Source organism: Catharus ustulatus, chromosome 15 (genome assembly GCF_009819885.2).
Source record: "Catharus ustulatus isolate bCatUst1 chromosome 15, bCatUst1.pri.v2, whole genome shotgun sequence".
Taxonomy (NCBI): Eukaryota; Metazoa; Chordata; class Aves; order Passeriformes; family Turdidae; genus Catharus; species Catharus ustulatus.
In genome coordinates this window covers 18553103-18559102 of record NC_046235.1, presented here as the reverse complement: position 1 = coordinate 18559102, position 6000 = coordinate 18553103, and positions in this window count along the sequence as shown.

Sequence of the window (6000 nt, the reverse complement as noted above, 5' to 3'; positions counted from 1 at the left end):
TGGCTCCAAAATGCTTTTGTGGAGTTTTTGTTGTGGGCCTGGAGAGGGTTGGGTCTGACCTAGCAGGGGAGGGACTCTGAGGTTAAAGTCCCTTCCAGCCTCAATCCCTCTTTAAGGCTGAGATTTTAAATGTGTTTGGTCACTGCAGTGGCTCCCAACTCCCTGATCCTCAGCAGAACGTGATAAAAGCTCCTTGCCAAGGCAGCAGCCAGCTGCCAAACACCAGGGCCAGAGGGAAATTCAATGTACAGAGAGCTTGGGGTCCCCAGGTGTGCCTGGGCCAGAGGGAAATTCAATGTACAGAGAGCTTGGGGTGCCCAGGTGTGCCTGAGCTGCCCTGGGCAGCCAGAGCTGAGCTGAGAAGGGAGAAGGAGCTGGTGGAGCAGCAGAGCTGGAGGAGCCTCTCTGCAGCTCTGAGGATGCTCTGGGTCACAATTCCAGCCCTGGAACAGGAGATGCTCCCACGAGGCTCCAGCATTGGAGTTCCTGAGCACAGAGCGAGGCTGCTGCACTCAAATCTCACTGAACTGCAGCAGAAAGGGCCGAGTTCCCAGCAGGGAATGAGTTCTTTGAATTGTTTGCAGTTAAATCCAAGCTCACATGAATTTCCCTTCGGTGATTCCCGAGCTGCAAGGCTGTGGTCAGAGGCAGGACAAGGATGGGGTTTACAGTTTATTGTTGTTTGTTGGGGTTTGTGGGGCAAAGGTGCTTCAAGGAGAGCCATCAGACAGAGATGAAGAACTCAAGGAAAGGGCACTGAGCCCTCGGGGGTCACACTGCCCCCAAATCCCCCTGTCCCAATGGCCAGGGCCCCATCCCTGCAGGATTTCTATCCCTTCCCTCTGCCCACCCTGCTCCATGGCCTGGGGTGGGACAGGAGCTGCTGCCCCTCACTCCCACCTTGCTCTGCTGCTCTTTGCTTTTTGGGCTCTCTCAGCTTCCCAAAATCCAGCCTGCAATCCACGATTTCTGCTCTGTTCTCACCATCCCACTATAAAACCATGGCATTAAAAATTCCATTAAATGCCATTTTTACAGCTCTGACATTTAAGATTTGAGTTTTTGAGCTGGTGTTTGCCCCAGGATGGTCCCAGGGGGTTTGTCCCTGTCCCCTGCAGCCCCAGCTCGTGGCTGTGCCAGCTCACACATCCTGGGTTTGACACAATTAAAAACTCCTTGGCTGTGAGCTATTGGTTATCCCAGAGGGGCTCCCACATGTTCCCAGAGCTCCTGCCAAGCTCTGCCTGGGCCCAGCAAGTTTGGGGCATTTCCTTACCAGGGTGACTGGTAACTTCAATTGTGGGTGAGCCTGAAAATGTATTATATAAATATATTATACATAGTGCATGGACATTCCAAAATAAAAAAGTGTAAACATGGAATTTGTCAGAGTCTGGCTGGAGCAGTGGCACAGAGGGGAGCCCTGAGGGGAGCTCAGTGATGTCCAGCTGAGCCCAGGGAGCAGCTGATAAAATCCAACCTGGAGCAGGGGAGTGGCAGTAAATGCCTTTATCCAACCCATCACAGCCTGGCACAGCTCCAGAGCATCACTAAGGATGTTCTCTGAGGTCACAACCTTAGGTTAAAAAAATAACAAGTAAGTGGAATCCTTCTAATTATGGGATCTGTTGATTTGGGATCAAACCACATAAAAAGGTTGGGGCAAAACTGCTGAGGCAGCATCAGCTGTGGCATTGAGTGTGCTCTGATGCAGGACAGGGTGACACCTCTGCTGAGAAAAGTGGCCTGGGGTGCCCAGGGGCTTGGGATGTGTCCCCAGGGACTCAGGATGTGTCCCCAGGGCTCGGGATGTGTCCCCAGGGGGTCAGGATGTGTCCCCAGGGGTTGAGCATGGAGGGGAAATGGGGAAATGATCTCCAGGGATGGGCACAGGAGCTGCACCCTGGGGAGCTGAGGGAATGGGGGACAGGCAGTGACAGTTTGGGGAGTGGGGGGACAGGCAGTGACAGTTTGGGGACTGGGGGACAGGCAGTGACAATCTGGGGACTGGGGGACAGGCAGTGACAGTTTGGGGACTGGGGGGACAGGCAGTGACAGTTTGGGGACTGGGGGACAGGCAGTGACAATCTGGGGACTGGGGGACAGGCAGTGACAGTTTGGGGACTGGGGGACAGGCAGTGACAGTTTGGGGAGTGGGGGACAGGCAGTGACAATCTGGGGACTGGGGGACAGGCAGTGACAATCTGGGGCTGTCCCTGCCACCCTGGGCCCCAGCTCACCCATCTGGGCTCCTGCAAGAACAAATCCCGAGTTCAAACCCAGCATTTTTAATTCCTCATTTCTCTCCTGCCCTTTCCTTTTTCCCCTTTCTGCTGGCAGCAGAGTTCCTGCAGCTGGGCTGCAGCCACACGTGTCCTACCCCAAACACACAGGGCTGGCCTGCCAGCCTCCAACACAGCAATTACTAAAAATAATTCCTAAAAATCCGCCCAGCCCAGCCCAGCCCAGCCCAGCCCAAGGGAAGTTCAGGGATGTGGCTCTGCCCCCTCCCCTCCTGCAGGTCTGGGGGGTCCTGGGGGGCTCCTGCCCTCGGTCACTGCTCAGCACAATGGGCTGAAACAGCTCAAAGCTGTCAGGCTAAATATATCCTCGTTGCTGGGGAAATAAATAATAAACAGCACGTGGGGATGGTGCAGTCACTGAGCTGCAGAGCCCCAGGTACCACTCAGGGCAACCAAAGTGAACCAAAGCTGGGCAAAACCAGCAGCACTGGCTGAATAAACAGCCCAGCCAAAGCCAAACCTGGCCAGAAACAACCTGAGTAAAGCACTGACTGAAAACAGCCCAGCCAGAGCCAAACCTGGCCAAGAACAACCTGAGTAAAGCAGAGGCAAAAGCAGCACCTGCACCTGCCAGTCACCAGTGTTCATGGCAGGGAATGGCTGGAGCTCAATTAAAGGGCTCTGAAAAGGAGCAGAGCATCTCCAGGGGCTGCTCCACCCCTGTGTCTGCGGGCAGAGGTGGCACTGTCCTGCTGTGCTGTCACCAAGGTGCCATGGCTGGGAAAAAAGCTCCTTGGGGACACGGAGCCAGCAGCTGGGAACGAGCTCTTGGCTCTGTGTGACCAGGGAGAGGGGACAAGGATGGAGGGACAGCACAAGGGAATGGCTCCCACTGCCACAGGGCAGGGCTGGGTGGGATTTGGGGAATAAATTCTGCCCTGGGAGGGAGGGTGGGCAGGACTGGCGCAGCTGTGGCTGTCCCTGGATCCCTGGCAGTGCCCAAGGCCAGGCTGGACACTGGGGTTGGGACACCCTGGGACAGTGGGAGGTGTCCCTGCCATGGCAGGGGGACACTGGGGGGGCTTTCAGCCCTTTCCAGCCCCTGTGCCAGGGAGATTCTCACCCCAGGGTACCTTCACTGCCACATCCCAGCCCCTGGGGCTCACCCTGGAGCCTCTCCCATCACCCACCCCTCTGCTCTGCTCCTCACCATGGCTGGCTGTGAATGAAAGCTCAGCAACCTGCAGATACCTCATTATTCTGCAGATATCTCATTATTCTGCAGATATTTCATTATTCTGCAGATATCTCATTATCTGATTTCCCAGGGCAGCAGGGGGATCCTGGGGCAGGGCAGGGCTGGGGCAGCACTGATGGGGACTCTGGGGGGCTCCCAGAGCTGGGGACACAGCAGGGACACAGCAATCTGTCTGTGGAGATGGGATTGCTCCCCGTGCACTCCCCCAGCCCCTGCTGTGCCATCCCCACCTAATCCAGGCCCTCCTGCTCTCCGGCTCCTGCAGACTTTTCCCCTTCCTGCGTGCGTCACTGAGTTTAGAGCCCAGGTGTGATTTTTCTAGACCCTTTTGTCTGAGGTTTAGAAGCAGAGAAAGCTTCATTAGCAGAAGGATTTACAGTAAGTAATAGGTAGGTGCTACCTTGTGGGCCTCAGGCTGGTGCTAAATGAGCAGCTGAGCCCATCTGAGCTCCTGGGCCAGACTGAGCTTTAAACGGCTCTTCCTTAAAACACCTCTGCTTTTATTCGTCATTTCCCAAAAGCTGGAGGTCTGAATTAGCCCAAATGTACAAAGTATAATTGCTTTGAGGTTTCTGGTTCGTTAGGAGAATTAAACCATCACACTCACAGACACACCTCTCCATGCTCTGCTCTGTGCAGGTGAGTTCTCCCCTCAGCCCCTCTCCATCCCTGGGCTCCCCTGGTGCCATGAGCAGGGACAGGGCAGGAGGAAACGGCCCCAGGTACCCAAACCAACCCCAGTGCAGCCACAAACCAAACCCAGCCACAGCCCCAACCCAACCAAACCAACCACAGCCACAAACCAACCCAACCCATCCAATCCAATCCAACCACAGCCACAAACTCAATCCATCCAATCCAACCACAGCCATAAACCAAACCCAAACACAGCCACAAACCCAACCCAGCCACAGCCACAAACCAAACCCAACCAATCGAACCACAGTCATAAACCAAACCCAACCACAGCCATAAACTCAACCCATCCAAACCAACCCCAGTGCAGCCACAAACCAAACCCAGCCACAGCCACAAACCAAATCTAACCAATCCAACCACAGCCACAAACCAAACCAACCAAACCAACCACAGCCACAAACCCAACCCATCCAAACCAACCCAGCCACAGCCCCAACCCAACCAACCCAACCACAGCCATAAACCAACCCAACCCATCCAATCCAATCCAACCACAGCCACAAACTCAATCCATCCAATCCAACCACAGCCATAAACCAAACCCAAACACAGCCACAAACCCAACCCAGCCACAGCCACAAACCAAATCAAACCAATCCAACCACAGCCACAAACCCAACCCATCCAAACCAACCCAGCCACAGCCCCAACCCAACCAATCCAACCCCAGTGCAGTCACAAAACAAACCCAGTCACAGCCACAGACCAAACCCATCCAATCCAGCCACAGCCACAAACCAAACCCAACCCATCCAATCCAACAACAGCCACAAACCCAACCCATCCAAACCAACCCAGCCACAGCCACAGACCCAACCCAACCACAGCCATAAACCAAACCCAACCAAACCAACCCCAGTGCAGCCACAAACTAAACCCAGCCACAGCCACAAACCAAATCAAACCAATCCAACCACAGCCATAAACCCAACCCAACCAAATCCAACCCATCCAATCCAATCCAACCACAGTCACAAACCAAACCCAACCAACCCAACCACAACCGAGCCAACCCCAGCCCAAACCCAAATCTAGCCACAGCCCAACACCAAACCTAAGAGCAAACCCAGCCCAACATCAAGCCCAAACCAACACCAAACCCAGCCCAACGCTAAACCTAACCCAACACCAAACCCAACCCAACACCAAACCCAACACCAAACCTAACCCAACACCAAACCCAACACTAAACCTAACCCAACACCAAACCCAACCCAACACCAAACCCAACACCAAACCTAACCCAACACCAAACCCAACACTAAACCTAACCCAACACCAAACCCAACCCAACACCAAACCCAACCCAACACCAAACCAAACCCAACACCAAACCCAATCCAAACCCAGCCCAACAGCAAACCAAACCCAACACCAAACCCACCCACCCCAATTAATGCAGCTGCCACCAAACCCAAACCAAACTCACAGCACACTTGTGGAACACCAGCCATGGATGTGGAACACAGCAGGGTTGCACCAAGAGCCTCTTCAGTTCCACCAGCTCTTTGTTGGGTTTAATGCCCACAGTGCCCAGCCAGGGGCTGCAGGAGAGGCTCTGCCCATCAGCAGAGTCACCACCCAGCTTTAGTTTCATTTTGGCTGATGACTCTAATGTTAAGCATCAAATGCTGTGTCAGGCTGGTTAAAAAAATATTTCCTATCTTTAATTTCTCTTGGAATAGACCAATGTTTACTACAGTATTAAAGCTGGCCCAAAATGGGAACATTTAGTAAGAGTTCCAGACAAGTTTTTCTTTTTGGAAAATTTTAATTTAAAAAAAAAAAAATTCCACTGGC